Here is a 27,330-nt window from a genome sequence, read left to right as displayed (position 1 = left end):
AGTTTCTCAATCACCTCCCCTCATCCTGCCTCATCACCTGAAAAGAACCAGAATGTCTATCTTCCCACAGAGAAAGCAGAAAGGATTTCTTAGTAGCATTTTGGCCAGTGAAAACTCCTGACCTTCCGAGGCAAAAGGAACAAGCTCTTCCCAGCTTTATCACAAGGCAAAGCAATGACAAGGAGAAACCAACCATTATCTAACCAGTGGTCCTTGCTTAACACTAGGGCTCCTTGAGGAGCTATCCTACATTATCATTTTAACTGTAGGTTTTCTGTGGATGGCACTTCTTGGGGTTGAAGAGAAGTTAGGCACTGGTTGCTTAAGTGTGTTTGACTACTGCTTAAACATGTGCTGAAGACAACTGGCCCAGGGCTGAAGGGTTTCCAAGGGCCTTTAATGTCTTCGGGGATCTTTGGCTTTGAGGCCAAAGACTGACTTTGATCAGAACATTTGAAAGCTGATCCAACTCTCACCAGCCTCAAAAACCGATTACATACTTGCCTGGAAATAACAACGATTTCTACTTGTGTCCTCGGAGCCCAATTATCCAGGGACACACCCCTCAGAGGATTACAGCCTGGATGGCTGGGCTCATCCCACATGGTGGACTTGGGTCTTCGCCATGATTGTGCCTCATGAAAGAAACTGCAAAAACACCCACTCATCAGGTGTCCCTTGCCTGCAGACCTCCCTTAAATCAGACAAAGCTGAGAAGAGACCGACAAAAGTCATCTCTGGATAACTGAAATAGCTGTCACAACAGTTCATGACTGCCACCTTGACCACAACTAAGTTCTCACTCAATGTCCAGGCTCTTAATTCACACACGCACCTCTAACCTGTTTGGCTACTTTCTGTTGTCTTCCTGAGCACAGGTTAGTTGGCTGAAGCTGTTGTTACAGCAGGACATAAAGTTTCTGACCATTATTTGTAAATTCTTACTCAGCACCTTTTTGCTCTGTGTTTATACATAATTCTGGCAAGCTCTGTTTCTGTTCTCTTCAGTACAGATTAACTGTGTCGATGTCTAAAACCCCTTTTTTTATGTTTATTTTGAGAGAAAGAGAGAAAGAGCAAATGGGGGAGGGCCAGAGTAGACAGAGAGACAGAGAGAATCCCAAGCAAGCTCCATGCTGTTACCACAGAGTCCAATGTGGGGCTTAAACCCAGGAACTGTGAGATATGACCTGAGCCAAAGTCAAGAGTTGGACACTTAACTGACTGAGCCACCCAAGCACCCCAAAAAACCCTTTTTATAGTTATTGAGTGGTATTTACAAGTTCTTATTTAATGCCTATAGGCTCTCTTTGTTCCTATAGGATTCAGCAAAGTTCATTTTTGTTATTTTGCTGTTTATTTCACTGCATACCAAGGAACATAGGAGTGAGTGGGTTTTTTAAAAGACAGTTACATTGCCATGAGCAAGAAGTGACTGTTGACAACTTAATGTGAAAAGATCAAATATAACAACCATAAAATGATGCAGATATTAAACCTCAAAAAAGAAAGACAGCATGATATCATCTAGTTTGAGGTAACTGACCCTACACATCTAATAGTCCCCGAGAGCAGACAGTTTAGTGCCCAATATATTAAGTGAAATTTTTATGATGGTGTCAATAAATCCTCAGAAAGGCTTTATATTATATTCGGCTTATTTTATTAAAGGTACAGGGGCATACAATGCATTTTATCCAATTTTCCACGGAAGTTGATATAATTTGGCACTTGAACGGGTAAGTTTTTCTTATAATGATACTAACAGCCACTGCTCTTGAGTGCCTCTCCCATGCCAGGCAATGTGCCAGGTGTTTAAGATAAATGGTCATTAATCCTGCTGGACAGTGAGCCTGCAACATTGTCAGACATGGATCTTAATGGTTTAGGAAGGTAGATTCGTTCTGTTACTGTCCTGGCAATTGATTTTCCTTTGAGTATTAAAGACTTATAGATTTTCTTTCTTTCTTTCTTTCTTTCTTTCTTTCTTTCTTTCTTTCTTTCTTTCTTTCTTTCTTTCTTTCTTTCTAACGAAAGGAGAGGAATGTGTAATGATTTTGTTCAATTTACCGTATTAAACTCACATAATTTGGAACTTGAAGGGATACACTTCTGTAATACTGCTACTCCTCCTCCTCCTATTACTAGCCACCATTCTTATGTACATACCTGCTCCATGTCAGGCAATGTGTCTGGTCATTAACATAAAATATCTTTATTCTTGCCAGGTAGTTATTACTATCCCCATTTTACATGGAGAGAAACACTGGCTCTGGGGGAGAATCATCTGCTCAAGGACAATAGGTGAGTGATAGAACCAGGACTCCAGTTGCATAAGACCCCAAAGCCAGACTCTTCCCAATCCCAGACAACTCCAGTTAGAGATGAAATCCCCTTAAATGCACTTTATAGTTCCTGAACAGTGCCCTAAGGGAATCATCTCTACAAGGAGCTTTCTGGTACAGTGGAAAGGTTCCTATTTCTATCCCTCTTCTCCATGGAACAGTGTTTTCAGCCAGGGAGAAGAGAGCCATTCTGTATCGTGTGAGTCTGAGCCAAGGGAGATTTTTAATGATCGAAGAAGAACCCGGCCAGAATAATTTCTTGACGTCACCAGCTGAGTCCATCCACCTCTCAGAGTGACCTGGTCCTCCTCCACCACACTCAGTTCTTTCCCTGGCAGCTGAGGACACCCTAAACGTGGTCTCTGGAACCTGGAAGGAACCTCCCCTGGTGCCCAGAGCAAAGAAGGTGCCTTAGGGTTGGGAGAGCAGCCCTTGGTGCAAGTTGACTCCACTCTGCAGCAAAGTCAGCTGGGTTTTCTTATTTTCCCACTGTGAGAGTCCAGGAAGGTCGCATGAACACAACATCCCATTCCTTCATTCTGCCATAAATGTCTCTCTCATTCCCTGTGTATTCTAAAATCCACTGATGTCATCTCCTTGATTTGAGGCTCTTAATGGCAGTTGATATGTCCCACTGAGGGGACAGGGAATCATACATCGAACCTCCGCAGGCCCTGATACCAGAGTGTGAATAATTATCACATTCTCTCCTGGGAGCAGGAACACATTAGAGAGCTTTGTCAACCTTGGATGGTAGAAAATCTTGAGGTTCCAGTGCACCCCACATATTTTAATACTTCCCTACTGCCTGCCCGACTTCAGTGAGGTCTCTAAATACTGAATACAGGTTTAAAAATGCATTTTTTTTTTTCTGGTGGGTTTTAATCCAGTGCTCAATTAACAGTCTTGCTGTTTGGTTATTGTCAAAACAAAAAGTCTAGCAGAGGTAAGGAAAGCATGAGGCTCAAAGTCCACGTCACAATTTATTTAATAGCATCATAATGACCTATCAAGGCCTGGAGTTGTATAATGGCAAAGCTTTCCATTTCCCACCTCTACTGGAGTTGCACCAAACTGGCACCAATTTCCTCCACAGCTCCCTTTTCTCAGCACATATGGAAGTTGCTAAGGGAAGAACATCTTATACTTGAGATTTCATGATTTCTAGACACAACCTCGCTGGGGAATGAATGCAGACAGCCATACAGGTCATATCCAGGAGGGCTCCCTTTGTAACAGAGGAGGCACAGAGGACAGCTGTGATATAAAGAGGAGTTATCTTGTCTCCTCACTCCTTGCCCCACACCCTAATAAACACACACCCTTATCAGGGACTCTGTAACTTATTTAGACACTTTCTGGCTCCAGCCCACAGCAGCTTCCTTCTCTATGCATCTAAGACTTCTAGTCCTTGCCCATCAGCCCAGTCTTCTCTTATTGTGGTAGGCAGAATAATGACCCACCCACCCTTCACACACAGATGTCCTCATCCTAATCCCTGGAAACTGAGAATATGTTACTTTATATAGCAGAAGGGACTTTGACAATGTGATTTCATTAAGGACCTTGAGATGGAGAGGTTGTCCTAGATAATATGTGGAGAAGCCAAATATTGAGTGACCTAGTATTATAAAAAGTCTTTTGAAGATGGCATAAAATTTAAAGCATATTTGTAGAATATCAGAGTTAGAAATTCCTGAATCTCTTGATCCAATATACTTGTTTCACAAATGTGGGAATAAGGGCCTCAGTGATTTTCTCAAAGTCACAGCCTTTGTATTAGGGTAGTAATTAGAACTCTATCTCCTTACTCCCAGCTTTCTTTCCATACCAGCTCCCTGATTGCACTCACTGGCAAAATGAAACACTTTACAAAGTCAACCACAATTTCAGAATAGGAGAAACAGTGAATAATGCAAAATACAAAAAGTTCAGTCATTTAAGTTTGTGTTTAAACACTGAAGCATCTTAAATTTTTATTTTATGAATGTTGTTATGAATTGATTTTGGTCTTCTTCTTTAGCCACTTACCTATCTTAAATGGCAGCACCAACATTTATTTTCCTGCTGCAAAATTGTCAACCTCCCAAATGTTCTTCCAGGAATTGTAAATGATTTATGCCTTGTCATTGAGCCAGTCGCTACAAATCACATCAGCCCTGAAGCAGACAGACATGCCCATCTGAGTCAGTGCTAGGAACTAGACCTCTTACAGGATATGGCCAGAGAGATATGCCATGTTCAGGTATCTCGGAGCCTCAGTGGCAATTGGAAAATATAATTAAGTCAAGCCAAATACTCTTACTATCACCTTGCCCATAAACAGAGATAATATCCATTCTATTAAACTTTTGAGACTATGAGAGATATTGAGTACATAGTGGCTGGTACATAGCTAGAACTCAAATGATGACAGTTGTAATGTTTATTTTTTTTTTGCTTTGTTTTATATATAGCCTTTCATACTAATTGCACAGGTACCTCTTACAGATAACTTCATATCTAGATTATTTTTTTTAATGTTTTTTAATTAATTTTGAAACAGAGAGAGTCAGAGCATGAGCAGGGCAGGGGCAGAGAGAGAGGGAGACACAGAATCCGAAGCAGGCTCCAGGCTCTGCGCTGTCAGCACAGAGCCCGACGCGGGGCTCGAACTCACAGAGCGTGAGATCATGACCTGAGCCGAAGCTGGATGCGTAACCGACTGAGCCACCCAGGCGCCCCCATATCTAGATTATTAACAAAACATTTTTGTCCCCATCCTCCAATGTTTACAGAGATCCATTTGTTTAAAGATCTAGGAAAATCCCCACCAGGGTTCACTTCCACCTCTTTGGCAACCAATTCTGCCCTCCTTTCCCTAGTAGGGGTATCAGTGACCTCTACACATGTTTTAGAAAACTGATTCATAAGCTTTGTATCTCTTCCCATATTTAGCAGTAAAATCACTCTGGTTTCTACCCTTCTTAACATAATACAATAAATTTTTAATTTTTTGGAGAAGTTTTAAATCCACAGCAAAATTGAGAGAAAGGTACAGTTTTTTTTTCCCATATTCTGTTTGTACTTACACGTTCATTAAAGGACACACCCCAGAATGGTAAGTTTGTTACAACTGATGAACCTAGGTTGACATTCACCCAAAGTTTGTATTTCACATTAGGGGTCACTTTTGCTATTGTATATGCTACAGGTTCAGACAAATATGTAATGACACGTATCCATCACTAGAGTATCATACAGTGTCTGATATTAATTTGGAGAAATTCTTAATCATCATCGTTTCAAACATTTCTTCTGTTCTTTTCTTCTCTTTGATATTCCCATTATCAGAAAGATATATTTCCCATTATATATAAACTTTTTTTGTTGTCCCACAGTGCTTGGCTATTTTGTTTTTTTAATCTGTGTTCTCTTTGCTTTTTGGTTCTGGAGGATTCCATTGAGAAACACTCAGGCCCATAGATTCTTTCCTCAGCTATGTCCATCCTACTAATATGCCCATCAAAAACATTCTTCATTTCTGTTATGGTGGTTTTGATATTTAGCATTTCTTTTTGGTTCTTTCTTAGGATTTCCATCTCTCTGTACACATTGACCATCTGTTCCTGTATGTAGTCTACTTTATCCATCAGAACCCTCAGCATATTAATCATGGTTGTTTGAAATTTCCTGTCTGATAATTCCAACATCTCTGCCATGACTGCTTCTTATGCTTGTTCTATATATGTTTTTTACTGTTTAGTATGCCTTGTAATTGTTTCTCGATAGCCAGACATGATGTACCAGGTAAAAGGATCTGCTCTAAACAAGACATTAGTAATGTGGTGGTGAGGTGGGGGGGGGGGGGGTGGAAAGGAAGCATTCTATAGTCTCTGTCTTTCAGTGAGTCTATACCTCCAGACTGTGAACTTCACCAGTGTTTCTATTTTTTCCCCCCTTAGGTGGTAGAGGTGGCTAGAGTGGGTTGAAATTGGGTATTTCCCTATGCCAGTGTGGGAGGCTAAAACTGAATATAGTCGGGGATTTCTCTTCTCCCAGGTAAGCGAGGTTCTGAATATGCCCCAGCAAATTAAGTTCTGCTTAACTAGTTTCTCCTGAGGCAGGTCTTACTAAGAAAAACAGAAGGCTCTGATGTATTTCAAAATGGTGCCTCTTCTCCTCCCACTGCTGGAAGCACCAGGGGATTTTTCTCCCATATTTTACTGTGAGAGTCTGGTCCAGCTCCTGGAGTTAAAACTCACAACCTGAAGAGAGGCGTTTATAACTGAATGCCTTGGGGTTTTTTTAATATTCAGAGTTGTTCACACTCAGCCTCCAACAATTGCTCAGTGACAGTTCAGGTTTTCCTCCCCAGCAGTGCTTCCTGGTTGAGGTCTACCCTTGTGAGTGTCTTCTCCGGTAAGTCATTTTTCCCTGTAATCACCTATATGTCTCTCCAGTCTTAGTGGCAGTCATTTGCCCTTAAGTACTCACCTCTCCTAGGGATTGTGGAAGAGTTGTTCATTTTTTTAGTTCATTCGGCCTTTTACTTGTTATTGTCTTCTGAACAACTTACATGCAGAACAGAGTACAATTAATTTTCAATTGAGATTCTCCAGGTAATTTGACAGCTCTGAATTTCTCCCCGAGAATGAATTTGTGGTGTTGTTGCTACCACTGCTACAGTTGTTACTGTGGTTTGCTTTTGTTGTTGGGTCTCTGCCATACAAACAAATTGTATAGATTAAAGGAGCACCTGTATCGGTATGGCCCTTTTAAATGCACAGAAATTCATATAACAGTTTTCAACTGGATGCAAGACTTTGCACACCCTAATAAATCATAATTTAAAAGCATTTTTAACTTTATTTAGTTTTTGAGAAAGACAGGGACAGCACAAGGATTGGGGGACACAGAGAGAGAGAGGGACACAGAGAATCCCAAGCAGGCTCCTCACTGGAGCACCGAGTCCGATGTTGGGCTCAAACCCACAAACTGTGAGATCGTGACCTGAGCCGAAACCAAGAGTCAGACACTTTAACCAACTGAGCCACACAGGCACCCCCCACCCCCCGCTAAAAATATTAAATCAAGGGGTGCCTGGAAAATTTTAAATCAAGGGGTACTTTCACTGTTCTAAAACTCCTTTGATATTTTGGCTATCTCCATAGTCTTACTGTTTCCAGAATGTCCCATCAATGGAACCACATAGTATGTGGCCTTTTCAGATTGGCTTCTTTCAATTAGGAATATGCATTTAAGTTTCTCTCATCTCTTTTCATGGCTTCATAGCTCATTTCTTTTTACCACTGAATACTATTCCGTTGTCTGGATGTACCACAGTTTATTTATCCATTCACCTTCCAAAGGACATCTTGGTTTCTTCCAAATGGTGGCAATTAGGAACAGAGGGGGAGAAGAAGCATTCTACAGTCCTACAGTGAGGGCTCAGACTTTTAGTGGGCCTGTGCTTCTCATTATAAACTTCACATGTTCTCAGTGTTTTGGTTTCGGTTGTTAGAATCAGCTAAAGTTGGAGATTTCCCTTCTACCATGTAGAAGGCTTGAGCCGACTAGACTTGCATATTTCTCTTCCTCTGGTCAGTTAGGCTCTGATAATACCCCAGCAGTTTAGGGTCTATTAATTAGTCTCTGCTGAGGACAGATCTTATTAAGAAATAAGTATATTTCAAAAGGGTTCCTTTCTCCTCCTCTACAGAATCACAAGGGGATTTTCTTTGATACTTACTGTGAGAACCTAGTGGAGCTCTTAGAGGTCAATCTCACAGAATTGTGGAACACCCCTCCACCCCACCAGGACCAGGTCCCCCTGGAATTTTTAGCTCTCACAATTGTCCAGCCATTTGTCACAACATGTTATCCCACCCCATCTCTAGTTCCTGGCACTGGTTCTTGCTAACTTGACCCCTGTGACTCTCCACTCGGGTAAGCCATTACTCCTGGTATTTGCCTCTCTGTCTCTCCAGTCTTGGGGGGCAGGGTTCTCACCTTTGTCCTCACCTCTTTTTAGGATCCTACAACAGCTGATGATTTTTCAATCTGTTCACCTTTTTATTTGTCACTATGACTTTCCAAGCTCCTTACATGTGGAACCCAGTACAATCAATTTTCAGTGGAAACAAGACAGCTAATTGGACAGCTCTGAATCTCCCCCAGGCTAAAAAGAATGGATTTATGATGTTGCTGCTCCTACAGTTGTTGTCATGGTGCTGCTGCTGTGGTTGCTGTTGAGTCTATATCATACATGAATTATATAGAAGCAACAAGGTTAACTGCTTTTTAAATTTTTTTTAAATGTTTATTTACTTTTGAGAGAGAGAGAGAGAGACAGAGACAGAGAGAGAGAGACAGCATGAGCAGAGAAGGGGCACAGAGAGAGAGGGACACAGACAATCTGATGAAGGCTCCAGGCTCCAAGCTGTCAGCACAGAGCCCGATGAGGGGCTGAAACCCACAGACTGAACCACAAGATCATGACCTGAGCTGAAGTCTGATGCTTAACCAACTGAGCCACCCAGATGCCCCTGTTTTTTGCTTTTTTTTTAACTTTTAAGATCTATTCTCTTATTAAAGAGAATCTCCAGGATAACCACAGAGAAAATAGCTATAGATAAAAAAAAGAAAATGAGAAAGGTATTTAAATATATATTACAAAAATCAACTAAAATAAACTAAAGGAAGACAGTAATCCAGGAAATAAAAGAAAAGCTATAAAGCATATAGGAAAAAACAGCAAAATGATAGATGTAAGTCTGTTCTTATTAGACTTATATATTAAATGTAAATGGACTGACTTCTCCAATCAAAACCTAAGATTAGCAGAATGGATAAAAACACATGATTGACCTATATGTTTGCTACAGGAGACTCACGTTAGATCCAAAGACACAAATGTGTTAAAAGTAAAAGGATGGAAAAAGATATTCCATGCAAATAGTAAGCAAGAGGGAGTAAGGATGGCTACACTAATAAGATAAAGTAGACTTTAAATTTAAAAAGTTATAAGACAAAGAAAAACATTATACAGTAATAAAAATCTCAATGCATTAAGAAGATATAATAATTATTTATATACATAGTAATAGATTAGCAAAATATAGAAGCAAAAACTGACAGAATTAATGGTAGAAATAGACAGTTCCATGATAATAGTTGGAAACTTCAATTCCAAACTGAAAAGAATGGATAGAAAACCAGACAAAAGACTAGAAAGGAAATAGAGGATTTAAACAGCATAAGAAGCCAGCCAGATCTAACAGACATGTACAGAATGTTCTATGCAAGAACATTCCATGCGAAAGCAGAAGCAATGGAATACACATTCTTCTCAAGTGCACATAGAATATTCCCAGGATGAGTCGTATGTTAGGCAACAGTGTAAGTCTTAACAAATGTAAGAAGATTCAAATCATATCAGCATTTTTCTTTTTATTTATTTACTTACTTATTTCCCCAATTTACAGCCAAGTTAGCCGGCATAAAGTGTGACAATGATTTCAGGAGTAGACCCCCAAATGCCCTCCACCCATTCTGCCCATCCCCCCTCCCATAACCCCTCTAGTAACCCTCTGTTTTTTCTTCATATTTAAGAGTCTCTTATGTTTTGTCCCCCTCCCTGTTTTTATATTATTTTTGCTTCCCTTCCCTTGTGTTCATCTGTTTTCTATTTTAAAGTCCTCATATGAGTGAAGTCATATGATATTTGTCTTTCTCTGACTAATTTCGCTTAGCATAATACCCTCTAGTTCAATACGCGTAGTTGCAAATGGCAAAATTTCATTCTTCTTGATTGCCGAGTAATACTCTATTATATATATATATATATATATATATATATATATATATATATATATATACACACACCACATCTTCTTTGTCTGTTCATCCATCGATGAACATTTGGGCTCTTTCCATACTTTGGCTATTGTTGATAGTGCTGCTATAAACATTGGGGTGCATGTGCCCCTTCGAAACAGCATACCTGTATCCCCTGGATAAATACCTAGTAATGTAATTCCAGGGTTGTAGGGTAGTTCTATTTTTAATTTTTTGAGGAACCTCCATCCTATTTTCCAGAGTGGCTGCACCAGTTTTCATTCCCACCAGCAGTGCAAAAGAGATCCTCTTTCTCCACATCCTTACCAACATCTGTTGATGCCTGTGTTGTTCATTTTAGCCATTCTGACAGGTGTGAGGTGGTATCTCATTGTGGTTTTGTTTTGTATTTCCCTGATGATGAGTGTTGTAGAGCATTTTTTCATGTGTCAGTTGGCCAGCTGGATGTCTTCTTTAGAGAAGTGTCTATTCATGTCTTTTGTTCATTTCTTCACTGGATTATTAGTCTTGTGGGTGTTGAGTTTGGTAAGTTTTTATTGATTTTGAATACTAACCCTTTATCTACATCAGCATCTTTTCTGAACACAATGCTATAAAATGAGAAATAAATTACCGGAGAAAAATGAAATATTCACCAACATATGGAGATTAAACAACATGCTACTGAACAACCAATGGGTCAAAGGCAAAAATCAAAAGAGAAATCATAAAATACATTAATACAAATGAATATCACACTACAACATATCAAAATGTATGGGATGCAGCAAAAACAGTTCTAAGAAGGAAGGTCATATAAAGGAAGGTCATATAGAGTCATATAAAGCAGAAGGTCATATAAAGGTCATATAAAGCAGTTCTAAGAAGGAAGGTCAAGTAAACTGTCATTATACCTAATGAAACTAGAAAAAGAACAAACAAAGCCCAAAGTTACTAGAAGGATGGACATAGCAGAGATCAGAGTAGAAATAAATGAAAGAAGGCTTAAAAAAAAAACAAGTAAAAAGATCAATAAAACTAAGAGCTGATTTTTTGAAAAGACAAGGAAAATCAACAAACTTTTAGCTAGACCCACCAAGTAAAAAAGAGACAGAACTCAAATAAAATCAGAAATGAAATTGATGATACTACACTGATAAATACAAAGGACTGTAAGAGACTACCATGAACAACTTTATACCAAAATAGGACAAACAAAATAAATGGATAAATTCCTAGAAACATACAACCTACCAAGACTGAGTCAGGAAGAAACAGAAAATCTGAACAGACTGACTTCTGAAAAGGAGATGGGATCAATAATCAAAAACCTCCCCACAAACATAAGTCCAGGACTAGACAACAACACTGGCAAATTCTACCAAACATTCCAAAGAAGAATTAATACCAATCCACCTCAAACTCTTCCAAAGAAATGAAGCTGAGGGAAGACTTCCAAACTCACTTTATAAAGGCCAGTTTTACCCAGACACCAAAACCACACAAGGGCATTACAAAAAAATAAAATGACAGGCCAATACCCTGATGAACATAGATATAAAAATCTTCAATAAAATATTAGCAAACCAAAGTCAATGATACATTAAAAGGATCATATCATGATCAAGTAGGCTTTATCGCAGATATGCAAGGATGGGTCAGCCAATCAGTCATTTTGATATACCACATTAACAAAATGAAAGATAAAGATAATATGATCAACTCAATACATGCAGAAAAAGCATTTGACAAAATTCAACATCCATTTATGATAAAAACTCTCAACAAAGTGTGTATAGAGGGAATATTTCTCAAAATGATAAAAGTCATATATGACAAGCCCATTAATTAATACTCAATGGTAGGAAGCTAAAAGCGTTTCCTTTAAAAGTAGGAACAAGCCAAGATGCCCACTATCATCACTCTTTTTCAACATAGTATTGGAAGTTCTATCTAGAGCACTCAGACAACAAAAAAGCAATAAAAAGCATCTAAATTGGAAAGAAAACCTAAAAGTGACCATCTGCAGGTGACTGGATATTATTAAATGAAGAAAATACTAACGACTCGAACAAATTATCTTTTAGAATTAATAAATAAATTCAGTAAAGTTCAAAAAGAGAAATCAAGAAAGCAACGGTTACAATTGCATCCAAAAGGATAAAACACCTAGGAACAAATTTAACCAAGGTTAAAGATCTGTTCTCTCAAAACTATAGGACACTAATGAAATAAATTAAAGAAGATACAAATAAATAGAAACATATTTCATGTCTATGGCTTGGAAGAATTAATATTGTTAAAAAATCCATATTACCCAAAGCAAGCTGCAGATTCTGTGCAACACCTATCAAAATTCTCTGCTCTGTTCCACTGATGTGTGTGCAGAGACCGACCTTTATTATTTTATTAAATTTTTATTTAATTTACTTTATAATTTACATCCAAGTTAGTTAGCATATAGTGCAACAATGATTTCAGGAGTAGATCATCCTTAATGCCCGTTACCCATTTAGCCCATACCCCATCCCACAACCCCTCTAATAACCCCTGTTTGTTCTCCATATTTAAGAGTCTCTTATGTTTTTGTCCCCCTCCTTATTTTTATACTATATTTGCTTCCCTTCCCTTATGTTCATGTTTTCTATTTTAAAGTCCTCATATAAGTGAAGTCATATGATATTTGTCTTTCTCTGACTAATTTTGCTCAGCATAATACCCTCTAGTTCCATCCACATTGTTGCAAATGACAAGATTTCATTCTTCTTGATTGCCAAATAATACTCCATTGTACATATATACCACATTTTCTTTATCCATTCATCCATCGATGCACATTTGGGCTCTTTCCATACTTTGGCTACTGTTGACAGTGCTTCTATAAACATTGGGATGCATGTGCCCCTTCAAAACAGCACACCCGTATCCTGTGGATAAACACCTAGTAGTGCAATTGCTGGGTCATAGGGTAGTTCTTTTTTTTTTTTTTTTTTTTTTTTTTTTTTTAATTTTTATTTATTTTTGGGACAGAGAGAGACAGAGCATGAACGGGGGAGGGGCAGAGAGAGAGGGAGACACAGAATCGGAAACAGGCTCCAGGCTCCGAGCCATCAGCCCAGAGCCTGACGCGGGGCTCGAACTCACGGACCGCGAGATCGTGACCTGGCTGAAGTCGGACGCTTAACCGACTGCGCCACCCAGGCGCGGTCATAGGGTAGTTCTATTTTTAGTTTCTTGAAGAACCTCCATCCTGTTTTCCAGATTGGCTGTACCACCTTGTATTTCCAACAAACATGACTTTCCACTGAACAGAACAGATTCTGTTTCAGTATTACAAATGTATTCATTCTTTTTAAATTTCATGATATGTGCCTTAATATAAAAGACCTATGCTTATGAAATTTATTTTTACTAAACATGAGTTACCTAATATCATATACAAAAACTAACTTAAAAATGGATCAAACTCATAAATGTAAGACATAGAGCAATTTATCTCCATAAGACAACAAATTCTTATAAGAAAACAAAAACTTCATGACATTGGATTTGGCCCCTATTTTTTTAATATGACACAATGGCTAGGTAAAAATTCAAAATGGCCAAGTTTAACGTGATGAAAAATTTTTTAATTTGTCCATCAATAGAAACTACCAACAGAGCAAAATGGCAAATTATAGAATGGAATAAAATATTTATAAATCATATATCTGATAAAGAATTAAATGCAGAAATTATAGAGAATTCTAAAAGAAAAAACAAAACACAAATATCCTGATTCCAATATGGTCAAAGAACTTGAAAAGACATTTCTCCAAAGAAGACAGGGTGGGTGATGGGTATTGAGGAGGGCACCTTTTGGGATGAGCACTGGGTGTTGTATGGAAACCAATTTGACAGTAAATTTCATATATTAAAAAATAAATAAATTAATTAATTAAATAAAAAAAATAAATAAACATTAGAAAACTTTTTAAATAAAAAATTTAAAAATTTAAAAAAATAAAATGTTCAAATGGCAGCCCCCCCAAAAAAAAAAAAAAAAAAAAAAAAAAAAGAAGATACACAAACAGCCAGTAAGCAAATGAAAAGATGCTCAACATAGTTAACCTCTGGGGAAATACAAATCAAAACCACAATGAGATACCACCTGTCTCTTATTAGAATGGATACTAAAAAAAAAAAAAATACATAAATAAATAATAAATGTTGGCAAGAATGTGGAGCAATTGGAACTCTTGTGGACTTTTTGTGCATGACATGGACTGTAAATGACTGCATAGCCATTATATATCCAGAATGTAAAAAGGTATAGCCATTGTGGAAAATAATGTGATAGTTCCTCAAGAAATTTAGAAATAGAATTACCACATGATCCAGCAATTCTGCTTCTGGGTATATACCCCAAAAAACTAAACACAGGGTCTAAAAGAGATATTTACATTCATACATATAGTAGTAGTATTCATAATAGATTAAAAAAAATGGATACAACTCAAGTGTCCACTGATTAATGAAAGAAGCAAAATGTTGTATATCCATATAGTGAAACATTATTCGGCCTTAAAAAGGAAGGAAACTGACACGTGCTACAACATGGATGAAACTTGAAGACATTATGCTAAGTGAAAGGAGCCAGTAAAAAAAACCACAAATACTGTATGATTCTATTTAGATGAGGTGCTAAAAATACTACCAGAAATAGAGACAGAAAGTAGAATGGTAGTTGCTAGGACTGGGGGGAAGGGCTCACGGAGAGTTATTCTTTCATAGGTACAGAGTTTCAATTATACAGGATGAAAAGGAGTTATGGAGATGGATGGGGGTGATGGTAGCACAATATCATGAATGTATTCACCACCAACCTGTACACTTCAAAATGGTTAATGTGGTAAATTTTATTTTATGTGTGTTTTACCACACCCACACACACCCACACACCCACACACACACACACACACACAGAATTGTGGGAAGAAAACACCTGCCAAAATGTGAGAAAAAAAAACCAAAACATGACTTTCTGACCATGATTTCTTAAGTGCTTACTCAGCATCTCTTTGCTCTGTATTTACACATAATTCCAACAAGTTTTGTTTCTGTTCTCTTGAGTACAGATTGAGTAGTTGACCACAAAGACCCCTTTTATAGTTCTTGACCGGGATTTCCAGGGTTTCAGTTAATGCCTATTGGCTGTTTGTTTCTATACCATTATACCAAGCTTGGCTTTTATAGTTTCAGTTTTGTTGTTTGTTTCACCACATACCCAATGAAAAGACAAGTGGAGAGAATGTTGTTAAAGACAGTTACAATGACATCAGCTAGGAGAGATCCTTGACAACCCGATGGGAAGAAATAAAATAAAATAAACATAAAAGTATATAGTTGTTAGACATCAAAAAGAACCAACAGCATGATATCTAGTTGGGGTTATCAGCCCTACATGTGTTACTCCCTTGAGGACAGCACTGTATTCAGGTCAACACATTAAGTGACGTTTTTTATGATGGTATCGATGAATCCTCAAGAAAGGATTTCAATTACGTTCCCTTTACTGTATTTAAGAAGGGAGAGGAGTGTGCAATGCATTTTACCTAGTTTTCGATTCAAGTTGGTACAATTTGTCACTTCCAACGGTAAGTTTTTATTATAATGATAATAACAGCCCCTACTCTTGACTGCCTCTCCCATGCCAGGCAATGTGCCAGGTGTTTAAGGTAAATGGTCATTAATCCTGCTGGACAGTGAGCCTGCAACATGGCCAGGCATGCATCTGACAGGTTTCCGGAAAGCAGATTCCTTCTACTGTGGCTTTGGCAGTTGGTTTTATTTTGAGAATTAAAGATACAGTGACTTCCTCTTAAGAAGGCAGAGTATGTACTGATTTCCTTTAATTTAACATATTGAGCTGATGCAGTTAGATAAGCTTTAGCAACAACAACAACAACAAAACAGCAATGGCCACCACTTTTAAGTATCTGCTCTGTGCCAAGCAACGTGCCTGGTCTTTAACATTTATCTTTATCTTTATCTTTACTCCTGCTAGGTACTTATTACATATTCCCATTTTATGTGGTGAGAAACACTGGTTCCAGGGGAGTATCATCTGCTCAAGGACAACAGGGAGTGACAGAGCCAAGACCCAACCCCAGTTGCAATAAGATTCCAAAGCCATGCTCTTACCAACCCCAGACAACTCTGGTTAGAAAGGAAATTCACTTAACTGCACCTTATGGTTCCTGAACAGTGCCCTAAAGGAGTCACCTCTGCAAGGAGCTTTCTGGTACAGTGGAAAGGTTCCTATTTCTATCCCTCTTCTCCATGGAACAGTGTTTTCAGCCAGGGAGAGGAGAGCCATTCTGTATCGTGTGAGTCTGAGCCAAGGGAGAATTTTAATGATCGAAGAAGAACCCGGCCAGCTGACGTCACCAGCTGGGTCCATCCACCTCTCAGAGTGACCTGGTCCTCCTCCACCACACTCAGTTCTTTCCCTGGCAGCTGAGGACACCCTAAACGTGGTCTCTGGAACCTGGAAGGAACCTCCCCTGGTGCCCAGAGCAAAGAAGGTGCCTTAGGGTTGGGAGAGCAGCCCTTGGTGCAAGTTGACTCCACTCTGCAGCAAAGTCAGCTGGGTTTTCTTATTTTCCCACTGTGAGAGTCCAGGAAGGTCGCATGAACACAACATCCCATTCCTTCATTCTGCCATAAATGTCTCTCTCATTCCCTGTGTATTCTAAAATCCACTGATGTCATCCCTTTGGTTCTAGGCTCTTCTGGCTGTTGGAAGGCTAGCGCTGATTAGAGCTGGGTATTTCCCTTCCCCCTGGTCAGTTAGGGATGATAACATTTCAGCACATTAGTCTCTGGTTAACTGGTTTCTCCTGAGGGCAGGCCTTCTGAAGAAGCAGCTCTGGTATATTAAAAAAGTGGTTGGTTCCTTTCCCCTCCCTCTCTAGGAACAACACTAGGTGATTTTTCTGTTATTCATTTTGAGAACTGGGTACAGCTCCAGGAGGTAAATCCCACCAGTGGATTTTTCTCTCACATGTACTGTTGAGAACCTGGTCAAGTTCCTAGGGGTAAAATGCACATTTGTGGGAGTTTCCTATGAGTGAGTGTCTGTCCCTGGAGTTTTTAACTCTCAGAGTTGCCCACACTGAGCCTCCAGCAGCTTGCTGGTGACCTACCCCAGCACTAGCTCCAAGCACTGAGATTTGCCCTTGTTGAGCATATGCTCTGGTAAGACACTACTCCCTGCATTCATCTGCTTCTCCAATCTTGAGGGCAAAGGTTTGCTATGTGTTCAGCTCTCTTAAGGACCCTGCAGGGGTTGTTCTTTTCCCCTCAGTCTCTTCAGCTTTTCACTTATTTTTAGGACAGAGTGGCAACTTCCATGCTCCCTCCTTGGAGAACCCAGTGCAATCCATTTTCAGTGGAGATTCTCCAGGAAATTTGACAGCTCTGACTTTTCCCCAGGTCAAAGAGAATGAATTTGCGGTGTTGTTGCTACTGCTCCTGCAGTTGTTGTTGTGGTTTTGGTGTCATTGCTGAGTCTGTATCATACCCAAGCTGTGTAGAATTAAAGGAGCAACCCATTAGGTATAATCCTTTTAAATGCATAAAAACTCACATAAGAATTTTCAACCAGGTACAAGACTCTGGCACACCCTGATAAATCATCTTTTAAAACACTTTAAATAAGAAAGTGCAGGAATCTGATTCAGAAGAATGGAAATAAATGTTACAGGTAGAGTTTATCAGCTTGCTGTAAAATTGTTTTTCCTAACTAGATTGTTTCTAATGTACCCTGATTTCCAGGTATAAAGCTATGAGATAAGATCATGATATCAAAGGTCAAATGGACAAATGGCTATTTTATTTTATTTTATTTTATTTTATTTTATTTTAAACCAACTGTATTATTTTTTAAATTCTAGTATAATTAACATACAGTTTACATATTACATATTAGTTTCAGGGATATACATATACATATCTATATCTATCTATATATATAGTGATTCAACAACTCTATTCATTACTCATCACAGTAAGAACCTATTCACTCATCTCTCCACCCACCTCCCCTCTGGCAAGCACCAGTTTGTTCTCTATATTTTAGAGTCTATGTTTTGGTTTGTCCCTTTTTCTTTGTTTGCTTTGATTCTTAAATTACACACATGAGTGAAAGTGTATGGTATTTATCTTTCTCTGAAGGATTTTTTCCACTTAGCATTATACCATCTAGATCCATTCATGTTGTAAATGGCAAGATTTCATTCTTTTTTATGGCTGAGTCATATTCCATTGTATCTATATACCACATCTTCTTTTTTTTTAAACATTTTTAACATTTATTTATTTTTGAGAGACTGAGAAAGAAAAAACATGAGCAGGGGAGGGGCAGAGAGAGAGGGAGACACAGAATCTGAGGCAGGCTCCAGGCTCTGAGCTGTCAGCACACAGCCCAATGCGGGGCTCGAACCCATGAACTGCGAGATCATGACCTGAGCCAAAGTCAGACGTTCAACCAACTGAGCCACCCAGGTGCCCCTATGCCACATCTTCTTTATCCATTCATCTATCAGTGGACACTGGGTTGCCTCTATATTTGGCTATTTGCCTCTATATATTGGGTAATAATGCTGCAATAAACAGGGGTGAACTTGTCTTTTCAAATTAATGCTTCACATTCCTTGGATAAATACTGAGTAGGGGAATTAATCATAAGGTAATTATATTTTTGGATGTTTTGAGGACCCTCCATACTGTTTTCCACAGTGACATTTTGCATTCCCACCAACAGTGCATGAGGGTTCCTTTTTTGCAGCAATATCACTAACAAATCTCTTGTTTCTTGGGTTTGTGATTTTAGCCATAATGACAGGTGTGAGGTGGTATCTCAGTGTGGTTTTGATTTGTATTTCACTGGCGATTAGCAATGTTGGGCATCTTTTCATGTGTCTGTTTGCCATGTGTATGTCTTCTTTGGAGAACTCTCTTTTCATGTCTTTTGCTCATTTTTTAATTGCATTCTTTGCTTTTTGGTGGTGAGCTGTATAAGTTCTTTCTATATTTTGGACACTAATCCTTTAATGGATGTATCATCTGCAAATATCTTCTTCCATTTAGTAGGTTGTCTTAGTTTTGTGGATTGTTTCCTTCACTGTGCAGAGCTTTTTCCTTTGATGTAGTCCTAATAGTTTGTTTTTGTTTTTGTTTCCCTTGCCTGAGGAGTCATATCTAGAAAACTGTTTCTATGGCTGATGTCAGAGAAACTACTGCCTGTGCTCCCTTGAAGAATTTTTATGGTTTCAGGTCTCACATGTAGGTCTTTATTCCATTTTGAGTTTATTTTTGTGTATCACCAGTGTAAGAAAGTGCTCCAGGATCATTCTCCTGCATGCAGCTGTCCAGTTTTCCCAAAACCTTTTGTTGAAGAGACGATTTTTGTCCATTGCATATACTTGCCTCCTTTGTCATACATAGATTAATTAACCCTACAATTGTGGGTTTATTTCTGGGCTCTCTACTCTGTTAAATTGCTCTATTTGCAGACAGACTGACCTTTAAAGTAAAACTTGAAATGGCTGGAAGCCACTCTAGCACCTTCTGGGTACAGACCCTGATTCTTGTCACACACCACCAGCCTGTGGTTTGTAACCACGAAAGATTTCCGAGTGAGGAATGAACGTTGGCTTTGAGGGCTCAGGGCACACATGGAAGCCAGAGGGAAAGTCCTGAGCCTGCAAAGTGAGGTAGCCATGAAGTTGGCCACTACAGTAGTCATCTCTTAGCCGTTCGTCACCACTGCCCTGGAGGAAGTTATGGCTGGTTCTCTCATCAGCAAAACACAGTCCACGGACGTACATATTTACAAATGATTTCATAGGGTTCTTATTTAGAAACTTCAAGACTTGGAGTGGAAATCATTTCTGTCAACGTATGTGGCACCTGAGAGAAGTCCCCTGTGACTGCCTCAAGTGGCAGAGTCCAACCCTCCTGCCATCCAGTATCTGCTTGCCGCCTTCACCAGTTTGGCCCCGTACCTCCAGGTGGAAAGCTCAGGACCTCAACTGCTGAGTCAAGGTCCTAGACTGAGTCAGCAGTGGTTGTCTGTGTAGCCTCTGGCATGCACTCACTGAGCCTGGGATCCACCATCCTGAGCCCTGTCCCTTGCTCCGCTCACCAATCTTTACTCTGTGCCTAAGCACACTTGCATCCTATTGACCATTCCCGGGTTCCCCTGCAGCCTTGCCAGCATAACCTGCACGGAGTTCTCCAGCCCCAAGCTTTTGTTCCCTGACGGCAGTGCCGCGCCAAGAGTTAAAAAGGAGGCACTCTGAATTAAAGACATCTTGGAAGCACGCTGTCCCTGAGCACAGAGGCCACCAACCTGGGAGAGGAAGAGATGCGGCACAAGGCAGATGTGTCCTAAAACATCCTTGGGGACCGAGGATGGGGGTGCACTGTGGTTCTGGTCACTCACGGCACACTCGGAGCGGTTTCTGCCTGGCTGGGGTCTCTGCCTGCAAGCACAGCCCCGTGATGCAGGCCCACCAACCACGTTCACAGCCCGCCTTATGGGCGGGGTATTTGCAGCCCGCGGCTGCCGACGCACCTGCAGCGGTGCTGGGAGAGTGTGTAGAGCCTGAGAATCACACACTCTGCTCTTAGACTGGGAGATTCTGGCAACAATGCACAGCTTCTTTCTAGGCAATCCACCCGCTGAGGGCACCAAGTCTGAACCTCCAGCCTTCCCGGCGAGCTTGCAGAAGAAAGATCAGGTGGAGGGGTCCTAAAGGCCTCCAGGTAGGTTGGGTCCTGGAGAGGGTTGAGGTGCTGCATAACTGTGTTTCGGGAGTGCGCTTAAATTTGAGAGTTAGTGCAGGTATGATGAGAGCAGATCGTTGTCAGGCTGTGTGTGCAGGCGATCCCACGAGAAGCCCAGAGAAGTTCCAAGGATTGCCTGTCTCAGTTTAAGCCATCTGCACACAGAAAAGTCTGAACTTGTTCCTTGCTTTCACTTGATAATCAGGCATGTAGCTCAGTAGAAAATGGTTTTGGATTTATTTTCTCTCTTTAAATTATTTCGTGCAAGGAGAATGAGAGGATAGTCAGCGGGACTGAGGTTATCCCTGACTCGCTGAAAATTCCCAGCTCAGCTAACAAGGCGGGACAGGACGAAAGTTAGTGGGGATTCCGGCCCCATCCAAAACTGGTGACACACAGGACCCAGAAATACCAACTGACTGTCCTCAGTCTGTCGTCCACGAGGGCATCGGTCGGATCGCTTGGGGCACAACATGCAGACTACCTACAATGCGGGTACTAGGGGTGCCATGGTCCTTCTTGAGAGGGGTGTGTAGGGGGTCTTACTGTGTCCTGTGTCGGAGGTGCCCCTATGGTGAAGGCATACGCTATGCTCATGGATAAGGTCTTGTCAGGGATCTGAGTGAGGAACCTGTGAGGCACCTGTAGTCTTAGTTGTACTGGCAGATACCTTCCACCATGGCGGTGATGGCTGTAGGGGTCCCCTGATTGTGTGAAGGGGGCTGGAACTGGCTCAGAAGATGATCAGGAAGTTGTTGGCTGTTGATCTTCTAGACTTCTTGGAGAATGCACTTCCGTGGTTTGTTCACCCAGCCCGCCAGCAGCAGTGTTCAGGGCTTTGTGGGAGATGATCTTGTGGGACCTGGTGCTGGGCTCAGTGTCCAGCCAAGAGCCTGTGTACTCAGGAACTGACAGCAGGGAGGAGACATTGCTACCGTTCCCCCAGCTGATGTCGTGGCTATGAGGCCAAAGACGGGGACTCAGGAACCGCAAGATCCTGAGCTGATCGAAACCAAGAGTCCCTGCACATAACCAACTAGGCCACTTAGGTGCCCCTTACTTGGCGATTTATATATTAGCCTTAAGTTGGGAGAGGATTTAGGGATAGCTGGACATAAGCTAGCAATCTGCACACACGATGGTCTAAATTTCCTTGAATTTACTTGGTAAATCAGGGATGGACTCAGAAGAGAACAGTTTTGTAGCTCACATGAGGAGGAAGAACCTGCTGCCCTGCCAGTCTGCCCTGAGGAGAGTGATTGTTAGCCACCCAATTCCCCAGTCGCGAACTTACTCCTTCACGTTGGGGGCAGCACCAGGAGTTAAGAGCAAGGGATGCTGAATAGAGCATCTTGGAAGTTAGGTGTCCCCAACACAGAGGCACAAAACTGGAAGGGAAAGAGACGTGGCATAAGGCAGGTGTGTTCTATGAAACGCAAGGCTTCTGGGGACTAGGATAGAGATGCACCGTTGCCCGGGTACGTTGCCCGGATCACATAGGACGTACCCGGGCAGGATTTCTGCTCTGCCTGGGAAAACCACCTAACTCGGGTCTCTGCCTGCCCGCCACAGCCCGTGATGCAGTCCCCACCCACTGTGGCTGGAATACCAGACTTGCCGCCACGGTTATGCTTGCCGCGCTGGGAAAGTGTGTAGAGGCTGAGGCTTGGACGCGCTGCTCGCTCACACCCGGAGATCCTCGGGAACAGTAAGAAGCCGCTTTCTCGGCACTCTCCGTGCCGAGGGCAGGAAGTCAGGACCTTGGACCTCCGGGCAGGAGAGGAGTGAAAGATCAGGTGGGCGGGTCCTAAAACCCTCCAGTTGGGATAGGTCCCGGAGAGGATCTGGTGCTGAATAATTGCATGTTAGAGAGCACGCTTAAAATTGACAGTTAGTGCGGTGGCACAGGGCGGCTCAGTCTGTTGAGCATCCGACTCTTGCTCAGGTCACGATCTCCCGATTTGTGAGTTCGAGCGCCGCATCGGGTTCAATGCTGTCTTCCTGTTAGCGCATAGCCCGCCTCGAATCCTCTGTCCCCATCTCTCTGTCCCTTCCCTGCCTGCGCTCTCCCCAAGATAAATATTTTTTGAAAATTGAGAGTGAGTGCAATTTGATGAGAGCAGATCAGCATCATGCCATGTGTGCACGCGATCCTATGGGGGAGAGACTCGGAGGCAGGCTGGGCTGCGATTCAGAGAGAACCCACAGGGTGTCCCGTGTGTCAGACCCCTGTGCCTGCCTGAGCTCTGGGGAGTGGGCACATGATTTGGAGACAGAAGTGAGTTTGTGTGTGTGAAAGCTTTGAATGTGAGTGTTAGTGTCTGCAGGGACTCTTCAGTACCTGCAAGCATTCTCTGCTCTCTAGAGGAGGACTGAAGTGCGGGGGATGTGGGCGCAGGGCTGGGACTGCACGCCATTGGGACAACTTGGCAAACAGCAGGTGAGAATCCCCACTCCACTTGGCTCAGGGCATCCCCTCCCTCCTGTCCTGCCAAGGAAGGCATATCCTAAGAGGTAAGACGGAACACGGCTGGACAGGAGGCCAGCACACTGCCATGGCTCTCCTCGGCCTGGGGCCCAGCTATTCTCACGCACCACTGAAAACAGAGGTCCCACACAGAGACTATGGTTAGACCACATGTAAAAAGATCCATTTCTGAAAGCAACTGGGGAAGGTATGAAATCCCTCCCTCCGGAAACTGGTCTGAAAGCAATGAGGAGACTTCCCAGCATTGGAGGAGTTAGGACTGGTAAGTGTGAGGCCAGCAGATGGACCCCACAGATCCCAGGAGATTTTAGAAATTGGTTTCTCCTTGTAAACCTGCACTTGACGTTCTCTCACATCCACATGGAGCCTTCATTGCACATTTGCAAGGTGAAGCCAAAGGCTTTGCAGAGGGTGGGGTCAGGTAGAGCAGTACCTGAGGTAGGTCTGGGGGCTTGAGATGTGTAGGATCTGTGGAGACGTGCATGTTGTCATGGGGCCAGACGCCCTTCCCCAGCCCCACCTCCCCATGTCCCATGAGCCTGGAGCTCACGCCAGCCCCTGGCCTGGCCCTGGCACTGCCTGGCATGTGCTGCACCTGCATCTACCCTAAGGACCTCTCTGCAGAGCAAGAAGGACTGAGCGGCATGCGGAAGGCTAGGAAAGGGCACCCCTTCCCCACTGCAACCCTGCCCCACGCTGCCCTGGCTCAGCAAACCTCGGAGTTCTCCTAATGGAGGATGTGTGAGCTGCCCTCCTGCCTGCCCCTCCTGCCCCCACTCAGAGTGCCCCCTCCCTGGTCTAACCTTCTGGGCGATCGCCACAGGGGCAGACCCTGGTGCATGGTACCACCTGGCATGTCTTTTCCCTGCAGCCTGGACAGCTTCCGAGCTAAGCGGTGCAGTAATCTGAGCACCTGTGTGCTGGGCACATACACACAGGACCTCAACAAGTTTCACACGTTCCCTCAGACTGCAATTGGGGTCGGAGCACCCGGCAAGAAAAGGGTCATGGCCAGCAGCTTGGAGAGAGACCACGGCCCTCACGATGGCATGACCCAGGATGCCTATTAAACCCCTCCCTCTCTTTTCTAATGTCCTTTCTTCCTTCCTTCCTATATCGTGATACGTGTGGTCCTCTCGGGTTGCTGGTATCGGTGGCTTTCTTTATGGCAGTGGATGTCTGGAACCTCAGATGGGAGGAGAGCAAGAGGAACAGGCCAGAAGAGAATCACGCAGGAAGAGATGGGGGGCAGCCCTGTGCTTCCCCTGAGGAATCACAGCACGGCTTCTCAGTCCTGCTTGTGAATGTGTTTGCCGATGGGGAATAAAAGTATATTTCTCAAAAGACCTGAGCGGTGGTGGTTATTGCTCTGGCCCACACCACAGGCTTCCCAGATTCAGGGACCTGTGCTTAGAAGTAGCCTCAGCCCTGTGGTAGCTGGGTGCAGGGTGGAGTAGCTAGTCCTTGGACCAACCTCAAGTAGGAAGAACAGGAGCAGTAAAGAACAGGTAAGCACCTCGGGGACCCAACGCTGTAAAATCGCCTTTTCTTCCAGGTAAGTCGGGGAAATTTTGTATTTCTAACAAGGGATATTTGATGCCTTTGAGTGGGATGTGACTTCCAGACAATCCTCGTGTTAGGATCAGTTTGGGGCCATAATTCTCTGTGTCTCATAAGCCTTTCTTGATTTGTAGTTTATTTATACAGGAAAGACAGGCTGTTACAGCTCTGTGTTCCATGGCCACTCACCCGGAGCCACCTTGGGTTTTCTGACACCCCTGGGAATGTCTGTGGGAGTGATCATGGCATTTTCCCCAAGAGCCTGTGTATTTCTGCAGTGATAATTGTGATTGAGGAAAGACGCAACGTTAACTGGTGCCTCTCAGAGCAGCAATTTTACCATGAGTAACCCATGGGGCAGATGGGATCTCTCTTAGATAGCCTCACTGAGGGGCCTCTTTCCCTCAATCCTGCAAATCATCATCACTGCCCGGAAAAGCTCCTGAAACTCTGCCTCCTGTGTGATCCATCAGTTGGCAGGCTTGGTAGCCAGAGCTGAGCACGTGGTGAAAAACACCTTCAGTCCCACCAGTATGGGCTCCGAAGCCTTTGGCCATCACCACAGCGAACTTGAGCTTGAGCAGTGTAACGACTTCAGAAAGGTGGCTGCCCTTGTACAATCATATGGGAGAAGGAAAACTGGGTATGGCACGGGTGCAGTCCTCACTTTAACTCTCTGTGGGCCTATTGTGGAGATATATATATATATATATATATATATATCTGCTCTAGAGAATGTGCCCCCTCCAGTGTCTGGAGAAAGAACAGACTCCCAGTAGCTGAAACCCCTAGATCTGGGTTCATTTCTCTGCATTTCCAGTACTCCCTGTGACACTGAGATACCTGGGTGGCTCAGTTAAGCATCTGACTCTAGTTTTTGGCTCAGGTCATGTTCTCACAGTTGGTGAGATTGAGCCACACATCTGGCTCTGCCCTGACAGCACAGAGTCTGCTTGGGATTCTTCTCTCCTCTCTCTGCCCCTCCCCCCACTCCCATGCCCTCCCTCCCTCCCTCCCTCTCTCTCAAGAAATAAGCAAACTTAAAAAAAAAGTAACTTTTCAGGGTGGGAAGGAAATGTCAATAAGAGGGGTATAGCCAGCACCTAGAAGGTTTTATTTCATTGTATAAGCTACACTGTTAGTATATATTAATGAATGAATAGTATATATGAATGAATAGGTCATTATATTTGTGTTTAGTAGGAAAAAATGCCTTAAATATGGGTCTTTTGTTTTAAGGCAACTACCGTAAATTATTTCAAACGCATAAATTTTAAATACAAAAAGAGGATCTGTTCTGTTCAATGGATAGTAGGAAAAAGACCCCCAAAATATATAACAAATGCACAATTGAGAAAAAGATGTAAGTAATAAATACTCATATAGCTTTAGAATAGTGGTATATTAAAGTCATCAATTAAGAGCCAAGACTATCAGGCTGCATCATTTTAAAGGATCCAAAATGTTTTTTCCACAAGAGAAACATTCAGAACAAAAGGACTCAGAATTAATTAAAACAAATGGGTAGTAGAAGATAAGTTGAAGTAAGTTCATAATATATGATTAGAATAGAATTCAAGGCAAAAAAACAACTTATTAGAAATGGAAAGGTGTTATATAATGGGAAAAAGAACCAAATGGCAAGAAGATATATTGATAATAGACACATGTATTCAACAACATGGCCTCAAATTATGTGGAACAAAAACTGACCGAACTGCAGGTGAAATATGTATATCAAGAATTTTTACTATGGAATTAATAATGTACACCACTCAATTAGCCATTAGCTTTCGGAATCCCCTCCAAAATGCATGGTTCAAAGTTGGCTCTGCAAATACCCCCTGACGATATGATAGATTTAAGAAAACATACAGTGTTTACAACCACAAAGGGGTGATAGAGTTTATTAATAATAAGATTATGACTACTTTTCACAAAACCATTTATTAAATAAGCCAATATGTCTCATATTGATTTGTAACTCTACTCTTACATGCTAATATTCTTCTGCCCTTTTCTCCTGTATTGATAATCACCTATGTTAGTAATACACTTTTATTACTAGTAGAACAAAGGTACTTTATACTTCTCTTTTTCAAAATGCTCTTGGCAATTTTTACACATTTATTCTTCCAGAAGAAAGTTAGAATTTGCAGTTTGGATTTTTTATGGCATTGGGTTTTCTAGGTAGACAATTGTGTCATCTGTAAATAATAGTAAATCTTAGTTCACATTTTTGTTCTTTTTGTATCATGTAGAACTTCCTGACAATGTTGAGATAAA

General features: G+C 41.8%; 1 long non-coding RNA gene across 1 annotated transcript; it reads left to right on the top strand.

Annotated features, from left to right (window-relative positions):
- Positions 1-20,849: 20,849 nt before the first annotated feature.
- LOC131488729 (uncharacterized) lies at positions 20,850-23,093 on the top strand. Its single transcript, XR_009250269.1, has 2 exons — positions 20,850-20,975; positions 22,569-23,093. It is a non-coding gene; the product is annotated as an uncharacterized LOC131488729 (long non-coding RNA).
- Positions 23,094-27,330: the final 4,237 nt, after the last annotated feature.

Source organism: Neofelis nebulosa, chromosome 10 (genome assembly GCF_028018385.1).
Source record: "Neofelis nebulosa isolate mNeoNeb1 chromosome 10, mNeoNeb1.pri, whole genome shotgun sequence".
In the NCBI taxonomy this organism is placed as follows: domain Eukaryota; kingdom Metazoa; phylum Chordata; class Mammalia; order Carnivora; family Felidae; genus Neofelis; species Neofelis nebulosa.
Note: the sequence above shows the minus strand (reverse complement) of the source record. Positions and strands in the feature narration are given on the sequence as shown.